This window comes from Loxodonta africana, chromosome 1 (genome assembly GCF_030014295.1).
Source record: "Loxodonta africana isolate mLoxAfr1 chromosome 1, mLoxAfr1.hap2, whole genome shotgun sequence".
Lineage (NCBI taxonomy): Eukaryota > Metazoa > Chordata > Mammalia > Proboscidea > Elephantidae > Loxodonta > Loxodonta africana.
The window spans coordinates 153,108,795-153,132,809 of NC_087342.1; the positions used below are offsets into that span (position 1 = coordinate 153,108,795).

The following is a 24,015-nucleotide window of genomic DNA, read 5'->3' on the forward strand; positions in this document are numbered from 1 at the left end:
GTTAGCTGCCATGCACAACAGAACAAAATACTGCCTTGTCCTGGTCTATCCCCGGGATCAGACCCTTGCAATCCATAGTTTTCAAAAGTGGATCACTAGGTCTTTCTTCTTAGTCCCCCTTAGTTCGTTGAAACCTGTCCAGCATCATAGCAACTGGTAACCCTCCACTAAGAGACTATACATGAGATGCATTGGTCAGGAATAGAACCTGGGTCTCTTGCCTGGGAGGCATGAATTATGCCACCGAACCACCATTACCCTTACCACCTATGTCTCCCCCATTTATTATCTAAACAGGCACAAAACAGTGCACATGACTTGGTCCACAAGCTCAATAAAGTCCATGTTTCAGAAGCTCTGACTGGGCCCTATATGAACCTTTCCCTTTGACTGAGGCAAGGTTCTATGCCCTTCTAGTGGCATCAAGTGGTCAGGAAGCCCCTAAAGCAACAGTTGGATCGAGAACCAGTTAGGAATTAAGCCTCAGACGCTGTGTCCAAGGGTTTGAGGGCACAGACCTCAATGAATTCTTATACTCTCTCTTCATGCAATGATGTGTAGGACTCTAAACAATTTTGGTCAATCCACAAATCTTGACTGCCTGTAATTTCAATGAGAGACAACTTCTTCATCTATCATACTAGTTGACAGAAAGTTAGTTTCATCAAGGGGGAAAAAACTGTTTTTGATGTCTTTTGTACAAACTAGCAAAGGGTCTGTTGTGAATCAAGACATCAATAGGAAATGCAGTGGCAGCTCTGGAATGTGGTCTTTTGTTTAGAATGGGAACTGACCACCCTTGGACTGTGCATCCTTGAGAGCATGTTAGCTGACCACACCTAGAGTAAAAACTTAAACTATACAGCAGTTACATGTTGTCATGCTGATAAACCAAAATTCTTTAACATAAATTAAAGCCATCATGATATAGAGCAGTGTCAGAGAGGCCCGAAGAAGGCTTCATGGCTATGAACAGAAGACATGGGGATTCAAAGTACATGAATTTCATACCAGGCTTTGATTTTCCATTCATAAGATACGGATTCTTCACACGAAATAGGCAGGCAAGCTGTGGACATGACTGTCCATCTCACAAGTGCATTACATGATGGTTCATGTCTAGGCAATTCCTATTGTGCATGTTTTAAAGGAAAGAGTATGGACTTTTGGCTGGGGCGTGCAAGGAAGCCTTCAAGGAGGAGGAAGGACACATTATGAATTCTTAAAGATGAATAGAACTCCAAAGTGTGGAGAGAGGAGCTGCATTTTAAAATCAGGGAACAGACTTCATCACAGTAGTGTTATCTAGAAAAGACACTGCCTGGAGGCTTGCATTAATCTTCATTTACAAATCACTTCTTTGCATATTTTTCTGCAAAGTTTTGAATTTCTTTCTGTGGGATTAGGGAGAGGCTGTTGACATGTCTTTTTCTCAGTCAAGTAGAGCATTGTCTTCCCTCTATTGAGCACACATAGTGTCTCTTTCAATTGCTATTTCTTCATCCACAACATGGGGATGGTAATACACTTCTTCCAGAGATATTTTGAGTATTAATCGCAATAGTGTATACGACAGCACTTGTAAAGTGTAAACATCATATAGATGTACCACAGGTGTTAATTCAATTTCTTCAAGTACGACAATGTTAGAGGAAAAACAAAAGCTACAACATTTCTTTTGGGGTGTTCGCCTGTGGTCCTGTGACCTAGTTTGGCTAAAGGATCTTTGTATGCGAATACAATAGCTTTGAAAAGACTGAAGCCCTGTCGTTCATGTCAGACATTTCTATCTGTTCACGGAAGCACTGTGCTGTATCCAGCTTGGCCGGCAGCTGTCCTGATAGAACGCAAAAGAGTGATAGGACCGCAGAGCTGTTCTTGATTGACCCGAGACTTCAAAAATAAAGTAATCCAGTTCTATTATTTTTCATTTCCTGAAAAACACAAAAACTAATAAGTTCTGGGTTCTCTTGCTGTTACAAGGAAACAGTCCAATTGAACAGTCCCTTTAGCCAGCGACAGAACAATCCAGTAGTTGCTGCTTCCAGAAACCTGCCACTTGGAGGCTAAAGACTCCCTCTTTAGCAAAAGTTTCTTTCTCTTGGGGCATCTTCCTGAAAAGCCCCGCTGCCTGGTGCCTGTTGATTTGGTCTCCAGCATTCTGCAGAGGGCCCTCTACCTTGGATTTTAGGGGTTGCTGGTAGGCAGCATGCTATTTACACTGGTTATTGATCTTTTAAAGGTGTCGAGGGAAGTTCCTTTTGTAGCTCAGAAAGTTAATGTTCAGTTCAATCGGTTAAGAGGGTCTCAAAGTCATGATTAATCTCTAAACAGGATACACATGGTAACTAATCTCGCGTTCTCTATAACCACAAACTTCACAAGTGCATCAGAGAGTCAAAGTCCAAGGAGTATTTTCTTTCTTTCTTTCTCTTTGCTTCCAATATTTCTTATTAGCCTTTGTGTGGAGCAATTCATTCTTTTAGTTGGACTATTCTCTAAGAGACTAGGGAAGCCTATTAGGAATGGAGTCAATCATGATAGATTAAAGGTATAAGTGCAGGAAAAGTTACCCTGGCAAGCTGATAGGCTTCAGGTATACAGAGTTCTGTTCTGCACACACCACACTAATGAAGCTGCTCTGTGTCAATGCAAGAATTTTCAGCATGCACTGCGGACATTCTTTTTTAAGTGTCTTCTTTTCCTTTTTGCCTTTCCCCCAAGGCATGAACCCTCTGTGTATTTACTAGTTTTCAAATAATCCAGGACTCAGCCAAGTTGTTTAAAGTTCAGTCTGAGGCTGCTGGTCAATGTTAAATTACCACAGAATGGATGCTAGAGGAAAGAGATGTAGAAGAATCTGGCTACTTGGTGGCCCCATTCCATCTAGTTGTATTGCTTTACTGCTTCCGCCCGTGGCTGCAAAGTGCTCTAAGGTGAAATAGAGCAGTGCTCCTCAATTTAGGAGTCCCTGATTGGTACAAATGGTTAACGCATTAGACTGTGGCTTAGACAGGGTTCTTTAGAGAAGCAAAACCAGTGAAGCGTAAAAATATATAGAGAGATTTATATCAAGGAAATGGCTCATGAGGTTGTAGAGGCTGGAAAGTCCCAAGCCCACGGGCCAGGGTGGAAGCTTCTCCTGACTCCTGACTCCTGACTCCTGACTCCTGACTCCTGACCCCTGACTCCTGCCAGGGCTGAGAAACCAGGCAGGTAAGACAGCAGCCCACTGGCTCACAGGCTGAAGAGGCCGACAAATCCCAAGATGGGCAGGTAAGGTGGCAGGCTGCTGCCACATAGGCTGTGAAGGCTGATGAATCCCAAGATTGAAAGGTAAGCTGCTAGTTGAAGTCTAAGAAGTGGAGGTCAGATGAACAGGAGTCAACTGCAGGATCCAGAGTGAGCAAAAGCCAGCAAGCTTTGGCAGAAAGTCCACCTATATTGGATGCAGGCCACACCCCCAAGGAAACTCCTTTTCAACTGATTGGCTGCTCATAGCAGACCTCATTATGGAAGTGATTACATTATATCAGATCTCATTATGGAGGTAATTACATCACTATATGAGTGCCAAACTACATTATAACTGCCAAGCCACTGAGAATCATGGCCTTACCAGGTTGACACACAACCATAACCATCCAGGCTGCTAACTGAAAGGCTGAAGTTTGAATCCACCCAGAGTTGCCTTGGAAGAAAGGCCTGGTGATCTACTTCTGAAAAATCAGCCCTTGAGAACCCTGTGGAGCATAGTTCTACTCAGATACACAAGGGGTTGCCAGGTGTTGAGGCTGATTCAGCAGCAACTGATTTTTCTCAGGCTTTAATGTGATAGAAACACTTGGGGATCTTGTTAAAATTCAGATTCTGCTTTAGTAGGTCTCGGGTGAAACCTGAGATACTGCATTTCTAACGAGGTCCCTGGTGGTGCTGATGCTACTAGTCCATGGGCCACACTTTGAGGAGCAAGGGATTAGAGAAATTATTGGTCTGGGAAGCTCTTAAACAGTCCAATTAAACTCAGGCTCCAGTAACAGTACAGAGCCTAATACGATGTATAACAAAGAAATACTGTCTTTTAACAGCATTTCCCCAGCCTGTCCCCCAGGATCTAGCATAAAATGATTTCATTATATTTATCAAATACTCTCTGCAAAGCATATTGCTATAAAAATCAGTTAAGCATTTGTGACTAAATAGAATGACTAAAGTGCTATAATTGTCTAAAGAGTGATATACGAGAAATTCACCAGAGCTATCTGGGTGCACAGGATCTTATAGCCTCTTTCATCCATCAAAGGTTTCCCTCCACAGATGTCAGCCAGGAGGTTATCTGTATCGTAAACACTATGCAAAGCTTTTTGGATTCTTTCTCTGGGACAGGTTGCCTCCATTGACTATGTTATCAATCAGGGCATAAACCACAGCTGTAATGTTATCTGAGACTCAGAAGTTCACCCTGGCACACTGACTGCTGGGGAATTATGAGTCACGGGATTGCTCTCACATACAGAGTATTGTGCTGTGAAGATTACGGAGTCTTATTAGAAAAGGCTCTGCCCCAGATTTGTCACAGTTAAAATCAGAGTATTTCTTTCAGATATCTTAGGGAAGATGAAAAATGCTGGAACCTGTTTATATTTACTCACATGTACTCCCAGGATGCAGAGCCGGCAGCCCACGCTGCAGCAGCCCTCACTTATTAGAATGAATTTCCCCTTTGGGGTGTTATTTAAAAATATTTGTACACATTTCAAATCCCTCAATCTGGTTTGTGGCAAATGGTTGCTTAAGCAGCTTCTTAATGATTTCATCCAAGTTTTTGCAGAAGGGCTGTTGTAGATATTTGGCACAAAGCTTACGTTTTTGAGGCCTTTAACCACCTCCTGAATAGGCTTCAGGAAAAGGAAAAAAAAAAAAAAATCAAAGGGTGTTAAATTATTGCTCTCTTTGTGTAGTTTGCAGAAACAGAATTGATTGTGGACCTCAGCACAGGAAAGAATTACTTGCACAGCTGCATGGTAATAATTTTTATGTGTGTTAAAATTATGTCCTTGCTATTTTGTCATAACATTCCAGAGTGAAGCTTTGGAAGAATGACATGGCTATAATAATAGTAAACGGAGTCCCTTCATAGATCTGGGGTAATCAGTTATCTCGTGAACTTGTATAAGAAATGTAAGCAAAAACATTTAAAAGCAATGAGAGATAAAAAGAAACAAAAGCAAATATTATTTTGCAGTAATATTAGGTAGAATCAGTCACTGGAGGGGAAGAACGAGTCAGATGCTGGACTTGGACTTAAGCAAATTTTGATTAGTGAATCTTTGCTCAGTCTGTTCCCACAGTTACGCTTGAGCTATCAGGGGCAGCTGGAAAGACTCGTATCAAATACGGAGGGATGCAGGCTAGCAGGATTTATTTACTGACGAAGTCTGAGATCCTGGGTCATCCTCAATCAGTGCATGGCCAATTTATTCCTTCCAGCCACGCTGAAGGTGAGATGGTTGTCGCACTTCAATGGATCCTATGGTGGCCTGTTTGAAACAGCTCAGCCGAGCACCCAGAGCCAATCCTGATCCTGTGTTCCCACTTTTCTAGTTATCTAATTATGTGACGCTTTGCATTTCACTCTATATACCTGCGCATATCCATCTGTTTTAAATGCATAGGAAAAACGTCCAGTAATAGGCGGTGAGGGTGACATTCAGCATTAGGGAGCAGCCCTCCTCCATCAGATTGCCCAGGAAACAACTAATTAGGAAATATAATAATGCTGAGCTTCTCTCCTTCTGTGTCTTCTTTCTCCTCACACTGTGCATTTTGGGTATATGTGATGGGTTATCAAGACACTCGCAGTGTTAGAATTCAGGAAGTAATCCAAAGTTTGGGTAATTGCAATGCCAGAATTTGAAGCCTTCTGATTAAACAAGAAGTTAGCCTCTTAAAGGATCAGTGGGGCTTTCTGGTAAAGAAAGTTGTTAGAGAAAAATAAAGTGAAATTATGTATATATATATATCACACCACGTGAGTTTTGGAAACTATCCCAATGAGACTTTTTAGGATGACCCGTGTGAACCAAGTTCCTGAGTTTGAGGTAAAAGGAAAGGTCAGGGAAGGCAAAGAAAGATGTGACCACAACTCCATGATAACAATTTTTGTAGTAAAACCCATGACCTCTGCTCTTTCAAAGTCATTTCATGGGCACTGCTTTGTCAATGAAAATAATAGTTATATGCCAAAGCAGTTTCAACAACCTCGATCAGTGGACTTCTGCTTTCTACTAAGTACTGAGTGGTCATTGAAAGCATAGTGCTCACCTACACTCAGTCTGAAGAAATGAAATCCTCACAAGAATTCACCATGGAGATAGACCTCTGCTAGGCACAGTAAGAGATACATTGTTTAGTCCAAGCAGACTATATCCTCAAGTAGCCTGCCTGGTTGAAAAGCTTAATAATAATAAAGCAACTTAGACATTACGTAAGTACAAGAATTTTAATTTTACGGAGAAGGAATCTGAGGAAGAGAGAGGTTATGTAAATTTCCCAAAGTCACAGAGCTGGTAAGGGGCAGAGGTGAGACCAGTACCCAGGTAGACAGACTCCAGAGCTTTTGGTCTTGATCCTATGCTGTATCACCTGTACGTAGAACTTGAGACCTGGGCTGGTGGGGTGGGGTGGTGGAGTTCTTTCAAGTATGTTTTTACACTCTGATGTTCCTTCTTTCCTTTATTTCACAAGTAATAACTGTCTTCTATGTGCATGTCATTCAGCTGGTGGGATTGGAGGGGAGGCAGACATTGTCATTCATTGGAGAGTGTTTTATCGTCACCCATGAAATATATACTCTGTTAGGAGAAGAAACAAACAGACATTTCCCTTGGAATTTTCCTTTGGAATTTAGACAGGAGTCAGCATCCGTGCAGAGCAAGGTGCTAACCTGGCACTCCGTACTAGCCTAACAGGCCCGTAAAACCGTGTGAGATGGGCCAAATCCTATAAGGGGCAGCTGGTGATTATTCACAATGTCAGATCATGTCAGAGATCAGCCTCTGTGCCCTCTGGCAATGGGGTTCTGTGCCCCCTGTGGCCTGGGAACTATAGTTTGCCCTTCTCCTTTATCTATCACTTGAAGTGTTATATAACAAGGTTTACTTTCAGGCAGCCTTTGATCTCATATTTTCAATGGGCTTAGCAAATTATTCAGTCAACACCTAAGTAAAAGAGGTCCTCAACTCATAAACTTTCATTTCTAAAGTTTATACATCAGAAGGCAGGGTAGCCCTTGGACTTATCCCTGAAATCATCGAAGAGGCTCTCTTTCAGCAGGTGTCTGGCAACCCTGTAGGAGTAGCACTGCCCATCGGGTTTCCAGGGAGCAACTGGTAGATTAGAACTGCTGACCTTCTGGTTAGCACAAGCTCTTAACCACTGAGACACCAGGCCTCTGGTCTGTGCTCTAGACATTGCCATTTCTCCTATTGTTTTTAGGTGCCTTCGAGCTGATTTCAACTTCTAGTGACTCCACGTGACAGAGTAAAACTGCTGTGTATGTAAGGTTTTCTAGGCTGTAATATATACGAGAACAGGTTGCTAGGTCTTTCTCCTGTAGAGCCAGCAGGTGGGTTCGTTGACCTACCGGGCCTCCTCTTTTCTCCTGGAAGTGAGGTTATAAGTGGTAGTTATAAGTGGTAGTCCTGTTCTGGGGCAGGCCGAGCCTAGGAGCCCAGGGAAAATGGGACCAGGCGGCTCATAAGGGAGGAAAGGAAGAATAGAATTTACTTCCTTCTCTCCTGGGTGTGATTTTGAAAAAGGCACATTTTTTCTCAAATTAGAGCAATAAGAAAATTCTGTCTGAGAGGGGAGAGAGAGAGCTGCAAGGATAAGCGTAAACTCTTACTGAAAGGGGGTCTCTGGAGCAAGCCTCCAGGTGGGCCTATGGCGCCTGAGCTGGGCTGTGGGAAGGCTGGGAGGGCACTGCCCAGAGCTGCAGTCAGCCTGGAACAACCCTTCTCTCTCACCCTGTGGCGCAGGACCGTGCCTGTGGGAAAAGGAGTGCTGGGGGATGGCACCTTTGTTTCCTGGCTTCCAAAGGCTGAAGAGGAAACTGATAGCATGCACGTGACTGGGTCCCTCTCTCTCGTTCCCTCTTGTTCTTGCTCTCTTGCACTCTCATCTTCCTTTTGGGTTTTATGCTTTTTTTTTTTTCATGCAAAAGACTGAAAAGTGGAAGCTGTCTTTACCATTTCTAGAGCAGTCTGTGCTAGACATGCAATGGGAAACACAAGCAAGAGAAATTACCTAGTGCAGCTCCAGGTAGCGGCCCTAAATCTGCTCTGTGAAAAGCTGGGGCAGAAAAGTATGGGAAAATCTGGGCAGAGCCAAGGGAGGGCTCTGTGGGTGCTGCTGCAGTGGGCAGGAGAAACCCACTAATCATCCTAGTTCTTAGGGTCAGAGAATAAAGGTGAGCAGCTGAGCAGGTAAGAGCGGCGGCAAAGATGATAAGAATCTAAACTCCTTGGGGGAAAGACTGTGTCTTGCATTTCCTTGAATTCTCAGTCTATGAGGAGTGCATCCTTAATTGCTGAATGGCAGAACGAACCTTAGAACCCGACCTTAGGGAAAGGAGGGGCCACCGGAACAATGGCTGGGGAAGAGGACAGAACACCGAGACTCAAACATATGTGGTGACGAAGAGGTGAGTGAGAGAATATTCCCTCTTGTCTGCAAAGGCCTGAAAGAGATCTTTGTCCTGAGCTGGTGGAGATAGCCAATGAGAAGGAGCTACCTATAATTAGAAGTTTACGATGGCTATTTTGCTTTCCTCAGATATACTTTAATTTTGAAGACTTGAATATCTTAAATCCTGATTACAAAAATTACCATTTTGACCAGAAGGCCTGCTTGGGGAACATCATTTTAAGCTGTGCATGAAGAAAGCAGTGTTTGTGATAAATACATCGCCCACTGTAGGCCAGAGTTTCCCAAAACCTGCCCCTCTGAATCCCACTTCTACTGGGGACTCCACCAGAGAAGGAAAGAAAAGGTCTTTGGTCAAATACTTGACGGACTTAGAATGGACCGCACCCTTCTTTTAGAGATTGATCATCTAAATAGCACACAGCTCTGGATTTCAGTAAACAGGCTTTGTTTTGTTTACTGCAGTGTCTCTGGAGCTTGGGTAGATATGGAGCCCCATTGCTTTGTAACCTCTATTCCCTTCTTTTTAGAAATGCTGCCACTGTGAGTGGCTTGGAAAAGCAGATTAGAGTTTTAGCTGTTTGGGAGAAGATCATGAAACTACACACACACACACACACAAAAGAAACAAACCTGTTGCCATCTAGTGGATTCCAACTCAAAGCGACCCTATGGGACAGAGTAGAACTGCCCCATAGAGTTTCCAAGGAGCACCTGGTGGATTTGAACTGCTGACCTTTCGGTTAGCAGCTGTAGCACTTGACCACTATGCTGCCAGGGTTTTCAGAGTTTTAACTGTTTGGGGGAAGATCATGGAACCACAGAAAATTGAATTTTTCCCTGAACAACCACTGGAGCATATGCCAGGGGGAACAGCTCCATTTCTTAATGCTCTGGATCAAGAATCGGGTTAAGCCTGATAATATCTGTCATTTTGATCTTCCTGTGACTAAGTGAACTAAAGCAAATTGTTTCATTTTCCCGTGTTCCATTTCTTCGCCTGCCCTCCTATACTTTTCTCAGAAGGCTGTGCAGAGAATGAAAGGTGTTTCTCATTTAACCAAGTATATACTTGGTTTCTTGTATAAAACATAATTAGCGTTTCCTGTTTACAAGTATTATCCCTCTTTGTTATTCCTACCAGCAGCCAAGAGAAGTCAGATGCCATTCATTGCATTTACAGATGGGGGAAGCAGAGCACAGAGAGATTTGGGATTTGGGGGATGTGCCTGAGGCAGGAGCTGCTTCAGGTTTAGCAGGGTTTCTAGCTAGGAGTGTCCTTTCTTATGCTCCTTCAAAATGGGCTGTTGCACTTAAAACTCACAGGACAGGGTCTTTGACTAAGAGCAATACAGCTAAGCTCACTTCTAACCGTGTCTCTGCTCTGTAGCTGGGTTTGCTAGCTTTGTAGTGATTTGTCAGGAGTAGGTTGTTTTCATTACTGTGCTCTTTGCACAACTAAAAGGCCCTTTGAAATAAAGGGGACATTTAGCCACTAGGTGGCGATAAATGCTTTATTCTCTGATTGATGCTTTTCCCTAAATCCATCGTATTTGGTTTGGGGAGGAACTCAGCAAAGAGAGCATACCTGCTTCTTCCCGCTCACCTTGTTGTGGGAGCTACAGTATTTTGATTGAAAAATGTATGAAGAATGGACATATTTTCATAGTGGGAATGAAAGATATTACGCGTTAGGATGTCCTGTGAAATGCAGTAGATGGCTTCGTGGAATCAGACTGCCTCACTTTGAATTGAATTCCACGACTTGTTAAAAAAAAAAAATTTTTTTTTTTTACTTGTTAGCTGCGTGAAAATGCGAAGTTATTTAACCCATCAACTTTTAACCTCTTTCAGTTTCTTTATCTGTTAAATAGCTGCTTATCAGGGTTGTTTATGGAATGAATGAAATAATCTATGTAAAGTACTTAGCCAATAACCTGGCGAGGAGTAAACCCTCAGTAGGTGTTAGTTGTTACTATTATTCATATTCCTACTTTTCATTTCACCCAATGTTAGCTATTTTTTTTTTTTTTAGCTGACAGAAAAAGTCACTTTTCCATATGAAAATTTAACAGGGTTTGTGTTTCCAACTGGGCCACCTGGATTTTTTGGCTACCTTTTGGCATCCTGCATGCCCTTAACCTTCTTGTTGTTGTTGTATCCTATCAAGTCAATTTCGACTCATAGTGGCCCCATGTGACAGAGTAGAACTGCCCCATAGGGTTTTTTTTTTTTTTTGGCAATAATCTTTATTGGAGCAGATCACCAGGTCTTTCTCCCCCAGAGTATCTGGGTGGATTCAAACTACCAACCTTTTGGTTAGAAGTCCAGTACTTACTCGTTTCACCACCAGGGGTCCTTTTAACCTTCTTAATCCATGGCATGACCTCTCATTTTCCCCCAAACAGCATTTTTCAAAAGTTTACTAGTAACCAGTTGCCATTGAGTGTCCTCTGACTCATAGCAACCCCATGTGTGTTAGAGCAGAACTGTGTTCCAGACGTTTTTCAAAGGCTGATTTTTCAGAAGTAGATCTCCAGGCCTTTCTTCACAGGTGCCTCTGGGTGGACTCAAACCTCCAAACTTTCAGTTAGCAGCCCAGTAAGGTAACTGTTTGCACCTTCCAGGGATTCCCCTCAAATATCTGTATGCACCGAATCACCAGGAGGGCTCCTTAAAACTTGCTTGCTGGGCTCCATCCAAGAGTTTCCGATGCTGTAGGTGGGGTGGGAGGAGGGGAGGCTGATGATTTATTTGCATTTCTAAACAGTGTTCAAGTGCCACTAATGCTGGTCTGAGGCCCAGCGCCCCCTGCTGTAACCATGGCTTCTACCCTGGCTTTACCTTCCCAGGGAAGGCCTTATGTATAGGTAGTGTACCACTCTAAGGCAAACAGCAGCAACTACAGGCTGTGGCAGGATTTGATGTGTTTGTTTAAAGCTTTCCCTGCCCTTTCTTGGCTGGCTACCATATCTAAAGTTCTTTCCTTCACAGACTGATTTCCTTGAAAAAAACAGATATATTTCAGTATGAGGTGTGCAATTCCTCTTTGTCATTTTTCATATACCCTCTCCTACCTGCACCCCCCAATTTTGATCTAATTCAACTCATATTGGAAACATACTTAAAGGTTTCCAAGTTAATTGCTTGAAGGCCAGCAGTTAGACAAGAAATAGTGTGTGATTCTTCCACATTAAAAAATATCTTTAGCACCATGAATGGCACATGGTAAGTGTTCAAAAACATTTGCTGAATGAAAAGCTTTTCTAGGGAAGGCACGTATGGCTAATGAAAGGAGATCTCATTAGTCAGAAAACTTGCCATTTACTGCTGCTGCTTGACCATGAGAACGTCACTTGGTCTCTCTGAGCCTCCATTTTCTCTTCTATAAAAAGGAGAATATTATTAATGAGGTATCAAATGACATATACTTGCATTTTATAAACCAAATGCAACTTGACAAATATTAGTTATTGTTGTGATTTACAACCAGAGTTTAATTGGTGCCACTTACATTCTTTTAGGTTGAACCATATGAAATTGCCTCTACTTGACCACTTTTAGCCTGCAAAGACGGCAGCTTCATATGGTTCCGCCTAATAAATCTTCAGTATTTTAAATTAGGCACATGTTTAATGAAACTATTTTTCCAATATGCTTTTAATTCTGAGGAACTGCATTTCTGCTTCTCTCTTTCTGCCCCCACACCCGAGTACAAATGTTGAGGGAATATTTTAAAAATAAGCCCAGTGCTGGCACTGTAAAAATTCAATTTGATTCCCAGTCCAAGATGATCCTTCATCACTATTTTCTCATTGGAAGAAAGATTCTCCTTCGCTTGGAAGCAACTGCCAGATGTTCCCTGCTGAGCTGGTTGTGGGTTTCTGTGCAATGCCGTGGTGCTGAAAGTCCGGTGTAGAATCGTCTTTCCTCACTCTTCACTTCCCACCCATGTACCGGAAGCTGCCTCTACTCTCCCCAATTCAAAGAGCACGTTAAACATTTGTTGTAATCACCCACAAAACCATGTACGCCCCTTTCCTGTCTCTTTTTTAATAATTACAACTGATTTGAATATAGTTGAATGAGATGATTCGCTTTGTAAACTGCGTAACTTGACTCTGAAGTTAGTTCTTATTTCTGTTATGCAGTGATTTAAGGAGCATTGTGAAGGCTTTAAGCCTATTTGCTGCTGGTCCTAGAATGTCTGGTGCTTAGAAAGCCAGTAGGAAACCCTGGTGTTTTAGCGGTTAAGCACGACGGCTGTTAACCAAAGGTCGGCGGTTTGACTCTGCGAGGTGCTCTTTGGAAACCCTATGGGCAAGTTCTACTCTGTCCTATAGGGACACTATGAGTTGGAATTGACTTGAAGGCAGCGGGTTTTTGGTTTTGTTTTTTAGAAAGCCAGTGAGATACTTTTGGGCGAGGCAATGGCTTAGTATTCAATACTTATTCAACAAATATTTATTGTGTACCAACTATATCCTAGGAGGTTCTGGCCACTGGCTCTTTATTGAAATATGTTTATTAAATCATTTTTACAACTGACTGAAGGGTTGGTTAGGGGGAAAGGTAGAAAAAAGTACAAGACCCCTGGTTGTCAAGGGCTATGGGAGGAGGGCTCTCATGAGGGACAAGGCTCAGAAGACGGTCATGAAGAGTATGAACAAAACAACAAATTTCACAATTTTGCCTCAGTCTGATCTCGTGTAGGATAACAATTGCTGATGGATAAATTAGCTATGTAAACTTGCTGTTTTAAACCAAGATATTTGTTATGCCAATCTCTACACAAGAGGTGTTGTGTGACAATGAAGGATACCAATGCCTGAGCCATACACCCTGATTTGAATCCTTCTTCCATGCTCAATAGCTAAGTTATTTTGGATAAGGTACTTAGCTATATTGCCTCAGTCTCATTATCTGTTGTTGTAGTTGTTAGTTGCTATTGAGTCCATCCCAACTCGTGGCGTCCCCACTTGTGCAGAGTAGAACTGCTCCACAGGGTTTCAAGGCTGTGAACTGTCAGAAGCAGATCACCAGACCTGTCTCCCGAGGTGCCTCTGGGTGGGTTCAAACTGCCAACCTTTCAATTAGTAGTCGAACCTTTCCATTAGTAGTCCGGCATTTAACTGTTTGTGCAATCCAGAGACGACTCCTCAGCTATAAAAGAGAGAGAATAATAGTCATGAGTTCATAGGGTTGTTTTGAGGATAAAATGAACCAATGTATCTAAAGTGCCGAGAACAATGACTGGTAAATAAATTAAAAAACCCTGCCGTCGACTCATTGCGACTATATAAATATTAGCTATTTTTAGTTTAAAATAATATTCTAGAAGATGCTAAATTATGAAAATATAAATATAATACCAACTTTTTTCTCTAGGAGCTGTTGTTGCCTTGGTTTATTTGAAATTCTTCTGTATTTTTTCCTAAAAATCCAGTTTTAAATGGTTTTGAGGTCATTATTTCCATACTCTTAAAAACATTCCATACTGTAATCCAGTGGGTTTGTTATTATTAAGTTCTTTCTTTCCCCCTTGATACTTAGGCTAAAACTTTTCTTAATCCCAGTCTGTTTTTTTCTCATTAACATGCTTTTACTGTGCAGGTGACTTACTTTCCTTCTTCATGTTTACCTCTTCCTGATATTTACAGAAGCACAAGAGAGGATTTGTGAATTTAGGCAAACTCTCCTGGAGACAATTTCTTGGGGGTCTTTTACAGACATGGCGGCAGCTCTCTCCATTAGGCGGGCGGCCAGCAGCTCGAGCCAGGCAGTGCCACGGCTATTTCTGGAGTTTCTCATGAATAAAAGCAGTGAAAAGTAAAAGTCGCCCATTCGTGAATTAGGAATAATCGGGTTCTAGCTTTTTTTTTTTTTAGCCTTTCTTTAGAATTTCCTCGAGGGCTTCAAATTATGTGGGAAACTCACAAAGAACCACATCTAGTTTTTGGCGTGTATATCTTTGCGTTTGATACGAGAATTGTGGGAAAGCTGAATACAATCATGGCTCGCCAGGAATTGCTTAGTAGGATTACAGGGGCCACCTAGACGCTACCCTCATTTAGACAGGAATATATTTCATGCTTTGACATTTCGCGATTATTTTATTTTGTTGTTATATCAGCCATGTTTGGGGGAAAAACACCCACTTACGAGTATTTGTGCTTTCCTTGCATTCTATATTATGATTTAATTCGGTTGCTGAACAAAAGGTCGGCAGTTTGAATCCAGCAGCCTTTTCTTGGAAACCCTGTGGGGCAGTTCTACTCTGTCCTGTAGGGTCACTGTGACTTGGAACTGACTCGATGGCAGCAGGTTTTTTTTGGGGGGGGGGTTTAAACACCAAAAGAATACCCAGATATCTGCGCTGAATTTTATGAAAGAAATTACTTTTTATGACTACTGATTTTTTTCACAATTTTCCCATGTATCATATTACCTTATTGGTTGACATATTTAAAGATGCCATGTTCAGAACCTAGTTAGGTTAATTTTTAGCATCTGTTAAGAAGTTGTGGTGTTTTGGTTGATTTTCTTAAAAATAAACACTATTATCTAATCTTTGCAACCTTCAATAGACAGAAAAAAAAAACTAGCACTGTTTTTATTCTATTATAAAATTAATAATCTTAACAATAGAGATTTTGAAGAAATCCAGAATCTGAGAGATTATGCAAGAGTCGATGGATGGAAAAAACACATATTGATTTATTGAAACAAAAAGTCAGAATAAGCCAAAAAAAGTACTTCGTTGATGGTCCACAGTGCTTTATTCTAGCAGCACAATAAGGCTGTATCCTAACCTACATACCCAGTTTGGTGGTTGCTAGGATGTGAGACCAAGATTCTTAAATTAGGGCTTTTAGAAAGTATAAATCCTCATTTTCTGCTCCCTGTGCAAGTTAAGGCTATCTTTAAGGAAAGTGTGGCATAGAGGCAGGTGAGTTAAAGCAGAACACAACAGGAATATTATCTTGGTCCAGCCAACACCCTAAATCAAGTGTCACCAACCTCTCTGCTCTTGATCTAAAGCCATGTGATCCTCTAGGTTCTTAAAGACAGACAGAAAGGACACCGTGTGATGGGGTTAAGGGTGGGTAGTGATTAAGCATTCAGCTGCTAACCAAAAAGGTCAGTAGTTCGAATCCACCAACTGCTCCCTGGAAACCCTATGGAGCAATTCTACTCTGTCCTATAGGGTCACTATGAGTCAGAATCTACTCGACGGCAGCGTGTTTGGTTTTGGATTTTTGGTCATAGTGATGGTGGTGTAGGGGTAATGGACCTGGGCTCCAGGACTCTATGCCCCTGGCATTTCTGATGAAAGCATAGTTTATGGCAGAGTCCTCTTCCACGACAGTGTGGTGGACGAGTATACTCAGAATGCGTGGTTCTCTTCATTTATCCATAGCCGATCTAGGCATTTGGAAAACAGATGTACAGGTCACCTTTCTATTGTTCTGTTCTCCATGTAAATAACCCTGGGGTCCTTGGGCCAGAGATGGTACAATGAATCACCAGATCAACTGACCTGCCTTAGCTAGTGGTAAGTTTAGGGTGTTCTGATAGGCCTGAAAGCAAGGAAAGAGATGTTCAGTCTTGCCTAACTATCTCCAGGATCTAGACATCTAAAACAGGGGATTTAGGCATCAGAAGCAGGCAGGCAGATGGTTGAAGAGGGTATCGTGGCCTTAGCTTAGTAATATGGTTTGTTCATTTAACTGCTTTATGTATAAAATATTGAGCATTTTTTAATCAAGATTTTTTTTTGTTTTAACCCTAGTAAAACAAAGTAGTCATCTGATTTTTCCTGTACAAGGAAAAAGTGAAGCCCAAATAGCTTCAGCATGTCACTCAGTGTCACTAACTATAGAATGGACAAGATCAAATTTGGAAATCCCTCTGGCCCTGTTTCCTAATCTACTCTTTCAGGCTGTGTGCATTGTCTTTTATGTATATTTTATGTATATTATGTATAGTGAACAGAATAAAACCTTTCCTGAATTTACTATGCAACTGAAATAGACTTGATTCTCTAAAATATTTTTTTTTTCTAAGAGAAGATTTCCAACATTAGGACAAAGGCTAAACATTTCTGAATTCTAATTGTGAAGCACTAATGTTATGTATTAGTGCCTAGCCTCAGGAAATTCTTACTTTGAGTGCCAAATTAAACTAATTTACACTTACTAACTAACTAAACATTTTGTTAACATGGCCCAATGTTCACATTTCTATCATAATATTATACTTTCCCTACTATTTTATAAAATTTGTAATGAGTGAAATATTTCAGGCTTTGAACCACAAGTCTCCAGAGCTTCCTGGAAGAAGCAAAGGCCCCAAAGATATTACTGTTAACTGTCAGATGATGTCATGAACTGTTCCAATGGCTGGCATAACCTGCTGAGTAGGACGTCATTATTATGAGGCATATCCTGAAACTTGGTGGAAGGGGAACAATTTTTCTTGAGCATTCTCTTATATCTTTTCTTGCTAATCCTTCAATCCCACTAATGCATAGTGCAGTGTTCTTTAAACAGAAATGATGCTGCAGAAAAATTAAATAAACTGTATATAATATGGGGAGAAGTCCTATATAAGCTGATTTGGGAAGGCCACCCAAAGTCTCTATTATTTAAACTATTCTCATCTAGGTTCAACATTTTGACCTATAATATTTTTCTCAGAAAGAAACAGCCAGGCTGCCTCTACATGATTTTGAAGTCTCTAGGGTTCATCTGGAGTCCCTGTGCGGTACAAACAGTGCTACTAAAAAAGTTGGTTGTTCGAGTCTACCCAGAGGTACCCTGGAAGAAAAGCCTGGCTATCTACTTCCAAAAAATCAGCCACTGAAAACCCTATGGAGCATAGTTCTACCCTCACACACATGGGGTCACCCAGAGTCAGAGTTAACTCAATGGCAACTGTTTAACTAGTTTTGGATGTTCATCCTAGGCTTTGGAGGTGACCCAGGTGAACAAGTAAATGGTGACTTTTCATTCTGGACTGATGCCTGGCCATTTCCCTGGAACACCCAAGTCATGATCGTGAGTTGTGAAAGAGCAGAGGTTGTCTTAGGATGATGATCTACCTGGCTGAGCATTAGTCGCTCCATGCTGGACTTGGAACACAGGATGTTTCATTAGCTGTGGGAGGAATAATATGATTTCTGACCTATGTTCCCTGGAAGTCAGATTCCAAAGTCCCCTTTGTCCTTGGGTGGTTTAATGCCTCACACATATGCCTTGCTTTGTTGGGGCCTGGCCACCTGCCATTCCTACGATAAAGACAGTGGGGAATGTCTCACCTATCTTGGTAATTTGAGCTTTTTTCCCATTTTCCAGGCAAGATTTCAAACTTTTAATTACCCACTTAGTAAAACCCAGATGTCCCATTTCAAAGACCTATTCCCATTAGGGAATTTTCATTTCCAAGCAATAGTTGGATGAAATCCTAGAGTTTTACTGCATCCTCTTCCAGTACTTTAGCTTTGCTCTTCTTTCTTTTTTTTTAACTGAGTAACTATGACTATAAACTTTAAATTCTGAAAACTTTTTTGGGTAGAATTGGGAGTATCCCACAATCTACTACATTGAAGCTTTCTATCTAAGCCCTAACTGGTTCTTTTCAAAATATTTCTTAGCATGCATTTGGTTTATAAACCTTCTTGGTTGGCTAAGAGGATAAATGACTTCCAATTAGAAAATATGTTACAAAGTGTTCCATTTCTTATAGTTTAAAGAACACTCAGGTCAACATCTTACCACACTTACCTGAGAGTGATTTTGATAAACAGATTCATCATTGGGTTGGAAAAGGGCCAGAGTGAAATGGCTCTTGGACTGATTGACTGTGGTCATGTGTATTGGCGGAAGAGTGTGGGTCTTGTGTGACCTTGTTTACACAGGATATTTTCCACAGCTGTGGTAGTTGCAAGACTCAACTTCAACTGCTTATCTCCAGCGACCAAACTAGCTGGTTGAATCACCTGTTGGTGATGTTCCACGTCAAGCAGCCATTTTCCAATTTCAAGAGAAAATATTTGGGAATTGAAACTGGTTATATGGATATGTAGGTACAATAACAATGTGAAGGATTTAACTTTAATAATCACATTAAGATTTAAATTAAAGCACAGATGATTAAAATCGCTATTTCAGGGTAGACTTTTATGTGACCTAGGGATGATTTACTATGCCTGATCAGGGCAATTTCAGGATAGGATGCAAACTGCAACTCTTGACTGGGTGACAAGTGACATTTTATTTACATTTTACACTCTTCAAAGTGCTTCCAAATGTACTTAGGATCACAATAACTTTTTTTCCTACACCCAGAAAATACATAAATAGCGAAGACCACACAGTGGCCAGCAGAACCACAGACTTTTAAAGTCCATGAGCATCAATCAAGGTGAATTTTGTAGGAGGGAAGAAGGAATGTACAGAGTGATGAAGTGGCCAGGCAGAGGACAAGCTTCCAGGTTTGCCCTCCCCTCTTCCCCCTCCCCTTTCTGACCTCATCACCTATTACTGTCCCCTCAGCCAGCTCCAGCCCCTTGAGTCTTCTTGCTGGTAATTGAACACACCGATGTGGTCCAGCCTCAGGGCTCCTGCATTTGCTTTTTTCACTGGCTGTCCTATTTAAAGTTACAACTCTCCCCACACTTCTTAACCTTTCTACTTCTTTATTTTTCATCACTTCGCACATATTCGCACATATTATATTTGTAGTTTATTTATTTTGCCTATTTTCTGGGCTCCCCTCTTTCTACCCCCACCTCAAGCCCTTCCCTCCCCAAAGCCTATAAGCGCAGTGATTTTAGTCTGTTTCTTTTCCTCCCCACTGGTGGCACAGTGGTTAAAGCACTCGGCTGCTAACTGAAATGTTGGAGGTTCGAACCTACCAATTGCTCCGTGGGAGAAAGATGTGGCAGTCTGCTCCTGTAAAGATTTTTTGCCTGGGTAACCCTATGGGGCAGTTCTACCCTGTTCTATGGGGTCCTTATGAGCTGGAATTGACTCGATGGCAATGGTTTTTTAATGGCAATTGTAGTCCTGGTGCCTAGCCTAGTCCTGACACATATTTTATGAATAAGTAAGTGAAGTAAAAACGTTTTGAAACATTAATAAAAATAGCTCAGAGTCTCTAGCACAGTAAGAGACGCTAGGTAGCCTTGACCCTCTGCAACATTATTAAGAAGGGCCAGACAATTTGATTATTGCGCTTATTTCAATAGTGAGACATGTGGCTAGGTAGGGCTCTGACTTAGAATGGAAGGTTCCATCTCTATAGCTTGAACCTAAGAGACAATTACAGAAACCTGCAAGTATTTTTTGCTATTTCTCAAATGACAAGCATTCTGACATGGAGGTCTGAGATAATAACCTCAGTTGATGTGGCAGCTTAAGAGTAAACAGCCTGATGTCACGGTTTTTATGTAAAATAAGATTTGATGTTAGGGAGATGATAGCCAGCCCCTTATCTGTGTCACAGGTACAGCCATCCTGATTCCTCTGATCCCAGGCTTTGCCTACCTTCCTGCTGCTGGACATGATTTACACAAACCTGCTTCATGGAACCTGTTTGCTCTCTTCTAGAATATTGCATTTGTGGAAACAATGTCAGTCTTACCATTCTGTCTAGTTCATAATTTGGCATCGTTTGGCCAGATCTTAAGGGAATTCATGATTTGCAAAACAAATGTAGTTACTCCGAAAACATGTTTTCTTTCATGGCATTTTATTTGCAATATGTTTTCTGTTAAGTATATTTCAAATAATTGATCACGTGTCGGGAGTTGTAAATAACATTATATGAATCTTCTTCATGTCTTTGTTATGAATATCTAAATGCCCATTCTAGAGGAGTGGCTTTTTTCTTGCTCTTTAAGCACTAGAGACATACATATGCTCTGAAATTGGTAAATATGTATGTATACAGAGAAATGCATATAATGTTAACATTATCATTTTTGTGTGATAGACCAGTTTCTGAAACTATCTGGCACAGTTTCTTTGATCCCGCTGCAGAAGCTGAGTGCTGCTTGCATGATTAGGTGTTGTGATGATGGATGCTAGAAGCATGGTGTTTGATTCTCACTGGCAGGTTCCCCCAGCACACTGGCAGAGGGGCTGGACCATCTTTAGGTAACATGTGCTCCGATCTTAATGCATATGAGTTTGTAGCATTTCTTTAATTGTCCAATTTGTTTTATGTTGCCAGGTGGTTTTGATTAATGAACCAAAACAAGCGAATTTGTGTACAGGAGACAGAAAGAATTATAACTCAGATGGTTGCTTTTAGGTCAGGACAAGTTACAATAGAAATATATAATCTGGTTAGTGATGCAACGTTAATTCCTTCCATATAGAGGGGGATGAGGTACCTCATTAAAATTCCAACATTTCCTTCCCTCTTTTAATCTTCCTACATACTAGTAAAAATCTACAAAACCATGAATGAAATATTTTTGCATTCCAGACACTGTGGATATTCATCAAAAACAGCTTCAATGCTACCAAGCACTGGACGGTGCAAGGAACCGTCTCCAATGCCACTCTTCTGTCTTTTTAGGAGAGGAAGGCAATAGGCCATCTGCTGCTTTGCTTCAAAAAAGTGCAGAGCGTAAAAGTTGTGTTTCCTCCTTCCTGTTTTTTTTTTTTAATATTTTTATTAAACAGTTCTTCTTCCCTTGATTTATTTAAATAGTGCAAATCCAGTGTTAACTAAATGGTAAACAGTATTTCAGTATTCTAAATGCTTTATATACTTTGACTTCCCTTCCTCTTTCCTTTGTCCTTTTTTTTTCTTTCCTCTATCTGATTCAATTAGTTTTACTTATTAGCCAACCTTGAAGAAAATTTGCTGTCTAATTTTTTACTTTGGATAAATTCAAATAGTGCACAGATTTCTCCTAAGGGTGTATGTGTGCTTCAAACAATGACAGAACATCTCCATGTAAGGACAGGGGTAAGTTGTCTGGGCTTTTTGGGTGGCAAAATGTCCACTGATCGTCTGTGCCCAGTTTACATTTTTGTCAGATCGGGCTTTCTTCTTTTCTCAACCACATCCACCTATTCAGTTTTACAGTCAAGTTGAAAATGTTTCATAGTCAAATGAAGTTGGTGAAATACTGCCTTAATAAGCCTTCTTTCTGGAAAGTTATATGTATGCTTGTTTATTAAAAGGCCCTACAATTAAGAAATTGGGTTGTTGTTTTGTTTTGTTTTGTCTTTTATGTTGGAAAAAATATGGAACTACTAACCTCTGCTGTAAGGTTGGGATTTCTGAGAACTCCTTTTTCATTGCAGCCTGTTATGAATGTATCCCGCTCCTAAAAAGAAGAGGTATTTCCACACGTAAAGGAAACCTGTTTTTAACATTTCCTAGCTTATTCAACCATGAAACTGATTTTTTCAAGGAACAATTACTGATGTTTGAGGAATAACTAGAACCCAGATATGAAAAACCTGGTCTATACATTTTTTTTTTTATACATTCAGCTATTGCATTCAGTAAGTGTGAATTATAATAATTTTACTTCCACGCCTAAAACCCTTCTATGATTCTTCTTGTTCACACAAGTTAAAACTCCCTGCTTGTATACAAGCCCACCTGCTACCTGACCATACCTGTCTCTACAGATCATGTTTTATCCCTTTTCTTTTATCATGTGGTCTAGTTCTATCAAAGCACTTAGAATTTTCCAAACCTGCTATGCTGTTTTCTGCCTGCATGCCTTTGCAAGTGCTATTTCTTCTGCCTGGAATGCTCCTTTATCCCTAATGTTTTCAGCAGATTCCTACTCACCCTTTCAAGATCCTCACAAAACCCTAACACTTTAATAACCATTGGGATATATGGTTGCCCACCTACATTTTCTGCCCCTCAGGCTTATTAGGAAGCTGCTTTCTCACAGTGCATGCTGCTGCAGGGGTGGGCTTCTATGGCTATTTGAATCTGAAGAAATGGGTGTGTACTACAAATCACTGTTTTTACAGGGTCTTTTATGAGGTGTCTGAATTTTGGGTTGGAAAATCAGAAATTTTGAAGAAAATTTTTTGGGACATGTTTGTTCCAGTGGACTCTGCAGGGGGGGAGCGGTAAGAATTATTGGGGCAACATGTGTCCCACTGGGCCCTAGGGTAGGCTTATGGGAGGGGGCAAGAAGAAAAACAGTCCTTACTACCTACCAAAAATTCAGATACATTTGATTCAGCATGCTTCTATTAATGAAAACACATGGTATCAACAAAAAATTCAAAGCAGAAAACAACTGGGTCTTGAAAGAGCTAAGTCCTTCTCTGTGATACCTAGGAGGTAGTGGTTCCTCCATTGTGTCTAATATCTTTCTCATCTTTCTGTATTGTCGCACTTACCATACTCTATTTTCATGATTGATACATATGTTTGTCACCTACTAGCCTAAGAAATTCTTGAGGGTAGGGTAACATTCATCTTTCTATTCTTAATGTCAAGCATAGTGCCTGCCAATTTTAGGTGCTCAATAAACAAGTTTTGGATAATTTAATGAATGAATGCATACAGACAAGACTACAATCAACCAAAAATTTCCCTGCATATCTACTCTATGTAAGGCTCTGTGTTAATGACTATGGATGGTATAAACATGAGTAAGATATAGCACCTGCACAAAAGTAGTTTATAATCTAGACAATGATTTACAGATTTATAGCCAACAGATATGCAAGTAATTAAGTACACTACAAGAAAAGTGAAGTAAATATTAGAGAATGCATTGTACTTTGGAGGGGCTAAATATGCAGGGGACTGAGAAAGGCTTTAGGAAAGAAGTATCCTAGCCTTAGAAGATTGCACAATGGTTTGCAGGCAGTGAATAGGGTTGGAAGGTGGCATTTCAAGTGAAAAAGCATCATGGGTGAAGGCTCTTCTTGGAGATTTGTACTGATCTTTTTTTGAAAAACTCAAGGCATGGGTCAACAAGGTAAGACATGTGGTTGCCATGATAACAGAAAACCTGTGATGGAAGCTCTTGGATGCCTTTCCAAGATTTTGGATATTTTCTCACAGATGTTATATAGCTATCAAACGTTTTTAAGCTGTAAATGTGCATTATTATGTCTTTATTTTAGAGGGAAAACTGGCCATAAAAAGGAAGATAGATTGGTAGACAAGAAGGAGGAGAGAGAGAAAAGATCAGTTTATACTTTACCCTTTTTACCAGTTTATATGATTGCCTTTCATAAATAAACACCCATCAATAAATTATAAATCTAGAACTCTAATCTGACCCAAAAGTCCCTGCATGATGTG

At 40.9% G+C, this 24,015-nt stretch overlaps 1 non-coding gene across 1 annotated transcript; it reads right to left on the minus strand.

Moving 5' to 3' along the window:
* Positions 1 to 21,955: 21,955 nt before the first annotated feature.
* Positions 21,956 to 22,083, minus strand: LOC111750469 (small nucleolar RNA U109). Its single transcript, XR_002785604.1, has one exon. It is a non-coding gene; the product is annotated as a small nucleolar RNA U109 (small nucleolar RNA).
* Between the last annotated feature and the right edge of the window lie 1,932 nt (positions 22,084 to 24,015).